The following is a 14,120-nucleotide window of genomic DNA, read 5'->3' as shown; positions in this document are numbered from 1 at the left end:
TGCTCCCCCAGGCTACAAAAGGGCGATAAGTGGGAGGGGGGGGGGGAATGTATTTGTCGCAGGATGTGTTTTGTGTTTAATATTATTATATTATATTATATATATATATATATATAGCAAGCTTAGAATAATAAGTTACATTTACTAAGAAGTGTAGAAAGTGATTAACACCATTGGATCAAATAAAACATATATGGATAAGATGGTCATAATTGAAATTTTTTTATTTTGGGAATTAAAATCTTTATTAATGGATATTCTTATATTCAGGCAATTATTAAGAAAATTAAGAAAAAATTACAAATTTTGTCCTTTTGAATTAGTTAAATTATGGAATGGGTCATTTTTTAAAATGAGTTTAACTTTTTATCCTTTATTTACATGTTTGGCTCGATTTTAGTCCTTTACACTAACGGATGTTAAGTTTTTCAGTTAAGTAAGCATAGGCAGTGCACATGAGGGCATTTTCGTCCTTTTACCCATTAAGGACTATTTGTGTAATAAACTAAATTTGTAATTTTGATATTTGGCCATTGTGTAAATCCTACCTCTTAATTTCTTAAAACAGTAAGAAACCTCATTATTTTGACTTTGGCTGTGATTTTGAAATTGGCTGCTACTTCAAGTAGGATTATATTGCTCATATTGTTCATAATCATCTGATTTATGAAATTTAATTTTGTTACCAGTAATTTGTTCAAAATGTTGTGTGAAATTTAGGGTTTTGCTAGTCTCCAAACGAGACTTTCGGTCAAAGTCAAAGACGTCGTCAAACCCTAAAGAACAGTGCCGCCGGCGAGCTTCAATCTCGCCAGACCACCGTTGAACGCCCAAATCAGACTGCATTATTCTAGGGCTGTTCATCGGGCGACCAAAACCCTCGCCGGCGCCGGAGAAAGAACCGATTTGACCGGAAAACGGAGGTGGGTCAGTGTTAAACAGTGTCGGAGAAAGACTAAGCAACGAAAAGACGTTAGATAAGCTCTGATCGGCGTCAATCGGAGGTGGTAAATGAGTAAAATGATTGTTTTCCGTTAAATACGGGCCGTCGGAACTAAACTCCGGCGGTAAATATGGGAACGGAACGCTGTTTTCGGCGTGGTTTTGGTAGGTCGGAAATTGCATCATGTGGGTGTTTCTTCGATAATTGAAATATGAAATAAGACAGTGGGTTTGTGAAATATGAGGTTTAGGGAAATGGAGTGGGTTTTACTTTTATTTTACTAGGGTTTTGGGATCCGAAGAACTGTTTCATGAAGGTAGATTAGCGGGGATGAATGGTTTTGAGAGAGAGGAAGCCCTAGATCTGAAACAGGGGACTAGCTGAAGAGGTGGAGATGATAATGTTTCCGGTATGGTGGTGTTGGCGGCGATGCGGTGGTGGTGGTTATGGTTGTGGATGTGGATGGTTAGAGGAGATGGTAACGGAGAGTGAGATATACCGAGAGAAAGAGAGAGAAGGGAGAGAGTAAGAAATAAATAGAGATAAAAAAATATATATATTTATAGTTAATTTAATTATAGTCTCTTTAAGAAAATAACATAAACTAATGTTAAATGGTTTTACTAAATTACAAATTTAGTTTATTACACAAATAGTCCTTAATGGGTAAAATGATAAAAATGCCCTCATGTTCTTTGCATGTGGGCTTACTTAACTGAAAAACTTAACATCCGTTAGTGTAAAGAACTAAAACCGAGCTAAACATGCAAATAAAGGTTAAAAAGTGAAACTCATTTTCAAAAGAACCCATTCCATGATTTAGCTAATTCAAAAGGACAACATTTGTAATTTTTTCGAAAATTAATTAAGAGTTATAAATTTTTTTATATTCCATAACTAGTATTTGAATTAGGAAGTTTAGATTAGCTCCGTCTGGCGGTGTACGACGGCGATGGCGGCGGCGGAGGCCGTGGTGGTGACGGCGGAGGTGAATGGTGGTGACGGTGGAGTAGGGGTGTACGACAGCGGTGGTGACGGCGGAGGTGAATGGTGGTAACGGTGGAGTGGGGGTGTACGACGGCGGAGGCGGTGGTGGTGACGGCGGAGGTGAATGGTGGTGACAGTCGAGTGGGGCTTGGGACTTATGATTCTAGGGGTGGATGAAACGTCGCCGGCTTAATATGCTATGCTTTAATTAATCTTCTTTTATAGTTAGAATTTATACTAATTATGTTTTAATTATTGGTGTGTTTTTGTTAAGTGTGTTTTTATTCTTGGTGTTCTTGGTGTTGTGTTCTAAATATGAATTAAAATTTGATGTTGTGTTTTAAAACACACTGTAATATAGATTACGATGTGTTTTTGGTATTTTATTTTAACTTTAGATTAAAATATAGCAATCACATATTGATTATGTTTCCATAAATAATACAACACACCAGACAATTATGTCCCTAGAGTGTTAGAAATACGTATTAAAATAAAACACACAGCCTATAAAACCTACTTTCCATCTAAACCATCTGATCACCAAATCTAACGCATCAGATTACTTCTTACACTTTTTAGACACATTCTACTTTTTATTATAACTCCACACACACACACACTATATATATATATATATATATATATATATGTCTATATATATAGGGGATGGATATTTTGAGAACCATGGTGAGTTTTAAGAACTTAAAAACTCGATTATAGGTCACACATTTAATTAAATGAATTGGAGTATGTGGTGGAGATTAAATCTGGCAAAAAAATCAAAGTAGGAGAGAGAATAAAGATGTAAGTGGTTACACTAACTTTTACGTCCGTTACACGTGTGTAAAAAGTCGACTCGGTGCGTAAAAAATTCTGTAATTTTTTTATGTGTATGTAACCTACATATATTACGCATGTGCAAAAAAAAAATCGTTACACTGAGTTCTTTCGAGTTCTTAAAACTCAAATGAGTTCTCATTTGAAATCTCCCCTATATATATAGGGTTAGGTTAAAATAAAAACCCACTTGAGTTGTGAAAACTCTAGAAACCCATTCTCAACCACATGTTTTTAATTAAAGTTTGAATCATGTGGTTCACAATTAAAGTTAATAAAAAATGTAAACATAAATATAACTTTTTCTCTCTTCTGAAAACATATAAAAAAAGTAGTAAAAAAATGTTTCAAATAAGTTTTCATTCTATACTTCCCACACACACACACACACACACACACACACACACATATATATGATGTGATGGGGCAAAAAAATTATTAGAGCATTCTTATCCGGTCCCCTAAAATTTTGTGAGGGAAGCTTGTAAATTATAAGGTAAGGTTTTGCATAGTTGTGAGTGTAGATTATAGGGTTGAGAGAGAAAAATGTAGCGATTTTTTTTTTGTAAATTAGGAAAAAGGGATTGATTTTTTGTAAATTATAGGGTGGATAGAGAAAACTGTAATGATTAAAGTAGGGGTGTTATTCGGGTTTGTTTTTCGGGTGTCGGGTTTTTCGGGTCAGTTCTTTAGGTTTCAAAGTTTTAAATCTTGACCCGAAACTCAACCCAAATCTCTCACTGGTTTTTTGGGTTCGGATAATTCGGGTTCGGGTTTTTTCGGGTTTGGTTAATCGGGTTTCAACTATCCTGAAAAAAAAACCCAAAAACAAAAAAAAAAATTAAAAAACTACAATGCTAAAATTAAAACAATATATTATTCTTTGCTTATAACGCAAATAATCAAATAATAAACCAACATAACTTGATAAAAAAATACAAAAGAAAAGTAAAACTTACTTAAACCATAATCGTATTCAATCGGACATGATTTGGTTGTTCGATTACGCTTGCTATTAGTAATAAACGGAAAACATAAATTAATAATAAACAATCGATCCATAATAGTTAGAATGACAACAGTCGATTAGAACAAGATTCTGATAACTTTAGTGGCTATGACTTAGCTTATTATACCTAAAAATATATCTAATTTCAAAACTAAAAGTTTATTCGGATTTTTCGGGTTGACCCGAAACTTATAAATCAAACCCGAGAACCAACCACAAGAACTTCGGTTCGGGTTCGGGTACAGGTACAGGTTTTTTTGGGTTGAGTTTCAGGTTTTGGGTAAAAGTGACCGCCCTAGATTAAAGTACAAAAAAATGTTATTTAATTAAACAGAAAAAAGAAATGTAGTGTTTTTTAGTGTAATTATAGAGATGGGGATAAGGGATCGGTTGAGAATGCTACACCCATAAAACAAAAATTCATTCTTTCATGTCTGGGCGTCACGTGCTACTTATCCCCTAATTTGTAACCCCCCACTACACATAGCATAAGCTACTGAAAATTTTTGGAAAATATGTTGCTTTATTTTTATTCGAGATGTAATCACGGAAAAGGAAGCAAATTAGATAGCTATCAGAACGGTATATACCCGTACTGAAAGTAACAGCCATCGTCGCCACCGGTCCTCCGCCACCAATATCCAGTGATGTTGTTCCTATCAATCAATATAACTTTAAAAATTGGTCCTGAAGCTTATATCTTAGAAGAACCTATTCACATGACAACTTTGTGGCACATATTAAAATTTTGAAGCCAAAATCGTATGTTTTTAATGGACAATGGAATATCCCCATACTATTCTAAAACGTGGAGTGGACCACGGGTTTATAACTAGCAAGTTGCAACAAAAAGTTCATTTTCCCACTTGGATCCTTGTGGATGAAACCGAATCAAAACTAGTGTCCATTGTTAAGACTTAAGATGTTTCAACCTTTGACGTAGATCCTTTAATATATGTATCTATTTTGTCTTTATGGGATACGTTTCGGTACAAGTCTGGTTTAATATAAGCCGTAGGATCTTTTGTGGAATTAGGTTGTTTAAGAACCATACACTGGTATTTCTAAGTATTTTCCTATATATATATATATATTTGTACTTTTAGGTAGTTTGCCACCCAATAAGCAAAACACGACAAGTTCGTTTGGGTGTCAAGTGAATCCCATAGAGGCATAGAGTTATTCAATCTTAACTAATATAAAAAGGTTTAATACAGGGCTATTAGTATATAAACTAAACTTATTAATATTTATATTAAGTATAGGGGTCTTTTTGTAATTAGTGTATTTACTAGGGTTAATGTGTAATTATTTAGTCAATAAATAGGAAATGATGTCAGACAAATTATGTTAACGTATTCAGTATATTCAATCGTATATTCAGTATTGTTAAATCAATAATTCTTGTGTATCGTCGTCTTGTTCTTATTCAGTACAACTGAATTGTCAATTGTGTATTTGATCTCTGATTTACCAACAAGGGCATGATGAATTTGTTGAAGTATACATTGTGCAACAATTAAAATAGATTATATGAGAAATACAAGAAAATATAATATTTTGATTACTTTGTCCTTATAAACAGGGACTTAATAATAATGACATTTCTCCCTTCATATCACTTATACATTCTTAGGTATCACATACATACTAGGTACATACATTTACTCATTATTCTTCGTATACGATATACTGATTTGACTGTTGGAATACTCGTAGAGCCGAGACTCGTGGACTTTCTACCGGGTTGTTCGATTGTAGTGTCACAACCTTCAATTCAGAAGACGAGAAACGACACAACATCACCACACTCACTGAGACCACTATGAACTGAAGATGCATGTCTCCCCCCTTATGTTTTGCAGAGATCTAGGCACCGACGTACCACGCGGATGTTTGTAGCAACACATTATTTCTAGAATCAAACATGCTTGAAATTTACAATGTAAGACTACTCAACAGATGATAATATTTCACAAGTTTGTACGAGTAAAACTCGTAAACAAGTGATTATTATTCACAAATATACGTACACTTTCCACCTATGTTGAGGTGATTGTAATCTGAGGCTTTCTTGTAGCACCATAATCACCTTCAAAATCAACCTTGAGGTGTTCATCATCATCATCCTCTTCGTCGTCATCATCATCTTCATATAACGGTTCATCATCCGACTGAATAAATTGCAACTTCAACCGTCCATCTTCTCGACACGCATGCAACAATTCTTGTGTCGGGATTCTTACCTCTTTAAGAATAAACCGACCGTTGCCTCGGTAAGATTTAAGGCATGTCCATGGCTTACCACTCAATCCGATAGATGAAATTGGTGGCGGAAACTCCATCAACCCTCCTTTCATCCTCGCCCTCTTTGACTCACCAGGCAAAATCTCCGATACTGTTACTGATACTGATACCACATGCTTTTCTATTGCATCAAAACAAGGATCATCATGATGATCATTAATATGTTGTTCATCTCCTTCATCTTTCAAATGTTCTACATCAACAAAGCTCTCGAATCCAAGGCCTTCGGTGCACATGGACAAGCTTTCGGCATTCATGCATGGATGATGCTTTGATTGCATGGTGGAGAAGTAACCATTGGATTGCATCGAATCATGTTTCTTCTCCATGAAATAATGATTACCTGCAGCTAATGAGTGATCAAGGATATGATGAAGGCTTCTTCCACAGGGAACCATGTTTTTGTGTTATCCTTTTGGAGATGATGATTGTGTGAACAACACAAGTAGCTAGGAATGAATACAGATAAAGTCTCCTAGATAGAAGGTCCAGAGGTGAGGTGGGGTGCATTTGATAAAGTCAAGGTCCATAATATGAGGAGGGGCCATTTCACAAAGTTAAGGTTCAAAACATGTTTTATTATTGTGTGGTGTTTAATAAAAGTACTGTAACATGTTATTTGTTTCTTGGAACTGAATTAGTAACTAGTAAGTGATCCAAACTAGTCATGTCATATATATGGATTAAACGGTATAAGCCTTTTTAATATGCAATTACCAACATTACGTTTTATTATGCATGAAGTTAGTGTGAATGGGTGATTAAAAATTATTATATGGATTTTATGAGTTGCCTTTACGGATTGAGTAAAAGTAGTTCGAAACAAATGGAGTGAGAGAGAAAACCTAATTAAGGATGGGGCTGACCGCGCACGAACAGTCTCAAGAGTGAATAAGCAAGGGCGTTGGTCTCCATATTTTTTGAAATATTGTACGTGATCAGGTGAATAGGGTTTGGGCTTTGTTGGTTATTTTAGTGTTATTGGATTAACCTGTCGATCGAGGAAATAACGTTAAAGATTAAACGAGTTAAGTGACGTGGGAGTGCGTGCTCGATTTAACTCTAAAATGTTATTTGGGCTTTGTAATTATAATTGGGCTTAAGTATAATGTAAAGTGGGCTTCTAATTATTTTGTTTGGGCTCATGTGGAAATCAATAAAAACATGTTAATCAGAGATTTTTCCTGAAAGTTTTTTAATGATCTCTCATCGACACATAGATAGAGAGAACAATGGTTACTGGTTTCTCTCTAGATCTTCATCAATAACAATAAAAAATTCAATTCCATGAGCATAAATTCTCTATCTTATCCGATAAATCATTGTATGTAACCCATAAATAGGTTTATCTGATAGTGATTACACGATTCAGAGAATAATCCAGGTTGCAATTTCTTCATCTACAATGACATACAAGATTACCAGGTTTGTGTATTTGTTTAATTGATTGATTTTGGGTTATAAACTAACCAAAATATACAACAAAGATAAATCTATTTTGGTTCGATTGGTTTCAATATTCACGATTTCAATTTTCAAGTTTCCAAAATTTCAATTAAACCAATAAGGTCTGGTTCGTGACTAATCTGGTATGCGAGGAATTAGATGTGTATTTATTTATGTCCTAATCTAGAAGGGTTAATTGAAAGTCGTCCCATATTGAATTTTGTTGGTATTATATCAATTTTCGTCATATAAATCAATTCATTGCCTTGTTTGCATTTTGATATGTGATGATGTAATAAGTTATTTGCAAATATGCATAACTAATTGATGAATTGGCCTTAGTGAAGATGGATCTGTACTTAGGATGGGAAATGTAAAAGTTAGACTTGTATTTACTCCTGTAAAACATTTGTTTTGGATTATATGTTGTATGTTCCAAGGATTTGAAAGAGTCTCATGTTTGGGATTTTGTTTTAACTACCTATGGTTTTAAGCAGGTCAATGAGTTAGATAAGTTTATCTTATCTCAACATGAAATCTTTTGAATTTGGATATATATGTGATGAAGTTTTAAACATAATATTAATGTCCCGTTTGCTATTGAATTTGTTTATATGCTATCATCATTTCATAGTAGGGTAGATTATGCTTATATATTGTGACATGCCAAGTTAGGTTATGTGAATTATTTTAGAATGAAAGAGATTTCTAAAATGAATTTAATGCCGGTTTTGATATTCCATACATGCGAATTACCTCGTTCATTTAGACTTATGGGATTTTCATAGCATGCCTGCACTAGGTAAATAAGAAATTTTTGTTTTCTAATTTTAAAATGAAGGATATGGGGGAGGCATATGTGATCCTTTGTATAAGGATTAAAAGGAGTATTCTGATACAAGTTATATAACTAAGTGGATGTGTATTCTCTATTTAGGGGAGGTTTCATTTCTTAGGTAATTAAGGAATGGATTTGCATAATTTGACAATAGAATGTGAGTTTCTAGCATTTGCAAACTGATAAAAGTGGTTGAATGGCTAAGAAACTGTTATTATAAAATTCTATTGTGGTCAAACTGATATCATCAAAATCTATCAGGTGGGACAGTGTTGACTAAAGGTAATATTCAGATGTATAATGGAAAGTCTAGACAGTTATATATTATACATAGCATGATTCATGAGCTCATTATGCAAGATGTGATATTTGTTGAGTTTGTAATATATATGAGTATAATTTGGCTGATGATCTAACTAAAGAGTTAGGAAGAGATCTCGTGAACATATCAGTCATGGGGATGGGTTTAAAGTCCATTTTAATATCTTATGTCAAGACACCTAATTCCCATCTAATACAACGTTAGATGCTGAATTCAATGTGGCAAGCTTGTCATAACGATGTTGGAAGACATTATTATAATCATCCCAAGGTATGTGTTCGGACCGCAAGATAAAGTAGGTTGAAGTATAGCTTCTTAATAGTTCATTGATAAATTGCAGTGCGGGTGCGAGAATAATGAACTACCTATAAGAATATGAAATTTAGCCGCTTCAAGAAGCTTTGGACTTGAGCTTTGATATATTCTTTGAATGATTGGGACACAGGCTAGTAAAATATAGTGTCAAGTGGAATTTGGATTTGAAACGCATGTGTATTTACCTACAAGTATTAAAAATGGATAACTTGTGTGACATTTGTCAATTTCGGGTTATTTTATACTTGTATTCTTAATGTAAACCCGACCCGTTTTGTATCCCGAACCTTTCGATATTATCAAAATGATGAATTGTATGTTAAATATTTGTTTTATAGTTCTTGGATAAAAAAAACACCCTTTTCGGTTCTTAAAATTCCCCGAAAACACTCAAAACGAACTCCAGGGACTAAAACTACCAAAATGGAGACTTGAAGGACCCATTTGTAGTTTGTGCTTTCTTCGGTCTATAACCAACCCATTTTTATGAAACACCCTTTATGAAAGATCCATTCAACTTACCCTATATATACACACACCCATCTTCTTCATTTGTGCTTACTCATTTCTTCATTTCTCTATCAAATTCTTGAATTCTAAGGTTGCTCTTCATAAGCTAATCTTTCATTTTAACTAACTTCTCAATACTTAAAGCTTGATGTTACAACATATATATAATATACACTCCTTGTTTACCTTCGGTCTTTCATTTCTCCGGTCTCGGCCGGTTGAAATGTCGGACTAGTAAGGCAAGGTTACATGGAGGACTTTGTAGTCCTTGTTTATATGTTTAACAAATCTAACCATATAACTTGTTATACCTGCTTAAATTCTACATATTTTAGTTTATTTTTCATATTTGTCAAGTTCAATGGTATTGGGTATGTGGTGACTAGCCTCGGTTTCATCCCGAGTTGAGAACCGAACCAAAAACCGAACTTTTGTTTAAAAGCATTATTGTTAACTTTTTGAATGTAAAACTTGAGTATGATTATTTATAAGTTATTTTACAAGTTCCATGGTAATTGGGTATGTGGTAACCATCCTCGGTCTTATTCCGAGTCAAGGACCGAACCAAAAACCGAACTTTTGTTTAAAAGCTTTATTGTTAACTTTTTGAATGTAAAACTTGAGTATTATTATTTATAAGTTATTTTACAAGTTCCATGGTAATTGGGTATGTGGTAACCATACTCGGTCTTATTCCGAGTCAAGGACCGAACCAAAAACCGAACTAAACCGAGTTCACTCGCTTAAGACACACAAGTGTGTTTTTAGCCACCAAAACTCATATTTTTCTTCAAGATTATATTTTAATCAATTTTAGTTAATTTCTAAACATACTTGGCATGTCGGTAACCAACTTGATCTTATAACAAGTTCGAACCGATAAGGTCGTATACTTGCTTAACGAACGTTAAGGTTCTTCACAATAGAACTACTTACTTTGTTAAGTCTATTTTGATTTTATTGAGTTATCTCATAACATTTATTATTTTGGGAAGTTAACTGTGAGCTTGGTCAATTATCAAGTCTCGAACCGACAAACCCGAACACTCGTTTAAACCTCGTTTTGGTATTCTTATAACCAAAGGTTTTGCAATATTGCATTTTAACCCACATTATTACTTAACATAGGTTGAGTAAAAAAAAAGAAAAAAACTAATGAATAGAATACCGAGACCCGGTTTCGAGTAAACTTATTTTACAAAACTCGTTTTTTTTTAATTTCTCAAATATTTATATTTTAAATCCTAAACTTTATTTATTTACTTTATTTGTCATGTATTTTATTTTAAACCCTTCCAAGACTACCTACTAACACAAGACCCGTTTAATACAGGTCTTGCTCGTTAAACCGATCTCTCCGATTATTCACGACATTATCTTTCAAGTTACTTGTTAATGTGAGTACTTTTTCATCCCCCGTTTTCCATCTTTCGTTTTGGGGGTGGCATTGGATACTTATTCAAATTCAAATGATTTATACTTGAGTCTTAAACCACAACACGTTTTGTATATGTTTACTTAAATAAATGCTCGATTTGGTGTTATATGCTTTACATGATTATGTGCAAATTCTTGAATGCTAAGGCGGGTAGCCTCTTGAATGCTAAGGCGTGTAGCCTCATCAAAGTATGATCATACGTTAATTCCGAGTATATATGGTATCCCCATAAAGAAATGTGTCGTCAATGTATTCTTATTGACGATTTCATTATTGTCGTCAATGTATTCTTATTGACGGTTCGTCTATGTATTCTTATTGACAGTTTCATTTATCTAAATTGTTGCTATTATTTATTGTTTTCATATACTAGTTGTGGATTTCATACTATATACTTATTGTTCAAAACTATGAAAATTGCTCACCAACCTTCGTGTTGACAAACTCTATTTTATGCAATGTTACAGGTTTGATGTTATCTTGATTGGATTACTTGAAGAAACTTATTATCTTGGCTTTAGGATATTAGAAAATAAAAGAACAAGTTATTTGTTTATCTATCTATTTGGCATTTTGTATGAACAATTGTTGTGTTATTTATGATGATATGGATTTAAATAAGTTGTTTAAATATTCTAACTTTATAGTGTCATTGTGCAATGAGCAATCATGTCGCGCATCGACGTTTCCGCCTTCATTGGTCGGGGTGTGACTGATTGGTATCAAAGCCATCGACTATAGGATAGGTGGTTAGACGTAACAGCCTAGTATAGTTTATGCTCTAGGGTCCCTATACGTGTGCTTATACGTGTTTACCCTACTTGATTGTTTATTGCATTTATTAATTATTTATAAACTTGTTTAAAAATCTATCTCATCATAAATGTACACATACACACACTTTCAATAGTATTCTAAGGTATTTTTACCTTAAAACAAAACATTAGTTTTTATATTGTGTTTTATGGATCACAAGCTTAACTTGGATCTCGTTGTTTACAATCTCTTTAAAGCTAGGTTCTATAATTTGTTTTGTGACGACCTTAGGGAACGAAACACTTGATTCGATCATTTGACAAAAAGATTCCAAGAATCGAAGGTAATTTACTTACCTGGGATGATTGGGTTTAGTGTTGGTTTCTAGGTCAAGCAACTCGAGTTATATGAGCCGACACTTTAAGTTGTCGTATGCGAGCGTTCCGGTCGCCTCCTTATTTTTGGTGTTGAAAACATAAAAGCACGGTAATACGTGGACAAGTGTTTTTAACATCTCGTTGTATCTCCGTTTTATTGTATGTTATTATCATGATTTGAGTCAACAACATGAAAGACGCGGTGATACGTGCACATGTTCGAATCCATATATATTACTTTTACATAGGTTTTTATTGCCGGGATACCAAATCATGGTGGTTCATGTATGATTTTCCCAACTATATATATGTTTGCAAGAAATTTTGTTGTTTTTTTTTCGGAATATCAAATCATGGTGGTTCATGTACGATTTTTCCGACTATATACAAATTTCAACACTTCAAAACGTTCAAATTTTAAATTCTCGAAACTTTGAAACATATACTTATATATACGTTTTTATCATTTGGTTTATGTATAAACTTTATTTCTACTAACATTCTCATCCTTATGACACTAGGATTCACGTAAAAAAAAATGGTTACATACATCTTCTATTTTAAACTCAATGCCCTCAAACTCACTACAATTCTTTATAATTTTTAGAATGCCTCCGCTACGACGCCACTACCGCAAGGACTCCAGACGCAAGATGGCCGCTTTAGTAGCCGAACAAGTCGCCGCTGTGATTCCCAAACTCCTAAATCACTTGCAAGCAAACCAACCTCCACCCGTTGTAGCACCCGTTGAACCCACACCCGCTCCCTACTTGTATAAACAATTTACCGGTGCTAACCCAACCAAATTCCTTGGTACGAACTGTGCGACTACCTTGTTACAATGGTTTGAAAAGATGGAAAGTATGTTCCGACACAGCGAGTGCCCTGAAGCGAAGAAAACTAATTTCGCTTCGAGCATGTTTGAGGAAACTGCTCTTACGTGGTGGGGTAGTGTTATGCATCTCCAAGGGGTGGAAATTGCCATGGCGCTTCCATGGACCGAACTTAAGGAACTCATGATGAAGAAGTTTTGTCCCAAACACGAGCTCCAAAAGCTTGAAGCCGAATTTTGGGAATTGAAACAAGAAAGTGGTGATAATGCCACTTACTCGCTCCGTTTTCATGAATTGAGCACCCTTGTACCTCATTTTGGTTACCCCGCTCGAACGTAAAATCGACAAATACATCGAGGGTTTACCTATGCTAATTCGGGACTCAGTTATGAGTAGCAAACCCGAGAACCTTGAGGATGCAATTACTCTAGCCGGTGCGCTATCGGAAAACCATGTTAAGGCGGGTACCCTAACCATCAAGAAGAAAAGTGATAAAAGCAAAACCGAACCTGCACCTCAAGCCAAAGTTGACCCACCACCTCAAGCCATTAACTACTCAAACTCTTCCCACCACAACAACAAAAAGAAACCCAAACAAAACCACCGAAACTATGCCGTTACCCAACCGCAACCGCAACAACAACCCCAAGCTCCCCCACAAAATCGAAAACCCTATACGGTACTTTTCCACTATGCAACAATTGTTAACTTCATCACCCATCTCACTTACCTTGTCGCCATTGCACCATTTGTAACCGTTTTGGCCATCTAAATAACACATGTCGTTCCGCACAACGTACTCAACCCAACAAACCAAGAACCACTCCACAAAACACCCAAAACCGCTTTGCACCTTACCCGCAAAACCCTCCTCAACAACCCCGAGCTTGCTTTAACTGTGGTGACCCAAATCATTTCCGCAACAATTGCCCACGACTCACTTTTGCAAACCAAGCCCAAACCGTAACCATACCCTACTATCAAACCTAAGCCTACCAAGTCCAAACCTACCAACCTCAACTTCCCCAACTCAATGCACCACTCATCCAACCCATGCAAGCCATCCAAGCACCTCCTCCTCCACCACCTCATACACCTCAAGGAAATCCCGATAACCAAGGACGAGCTTTTATGATGAATGCTAATCAAGCTCAAGTGGCAAACGATGTTGTGAACGGTATGTTTTTAGTGAACGAGCA

The sequence above is a fragment of the Bidens hawaiensis genome, unplaced genomic scaffold (assembly GCF_021521415.1).
Source record: "Bidens hawaiensis isolate Kalapana, Puna unplaced genomic scaffold, B.hawaiensis_p1.1 tig00059730_1, whole genome shotgun sequence".
NCBI classification, from domain to species: domain Eukaryota; kingdom Viridiplantae; phylum Streptophyta; class Magnoliopsida; order Asterales; family Asteraceae; genus Bidens; species Bidens hawaiensis.
This window is presented reverse-complemented; position numbering follows the sequence as displayed.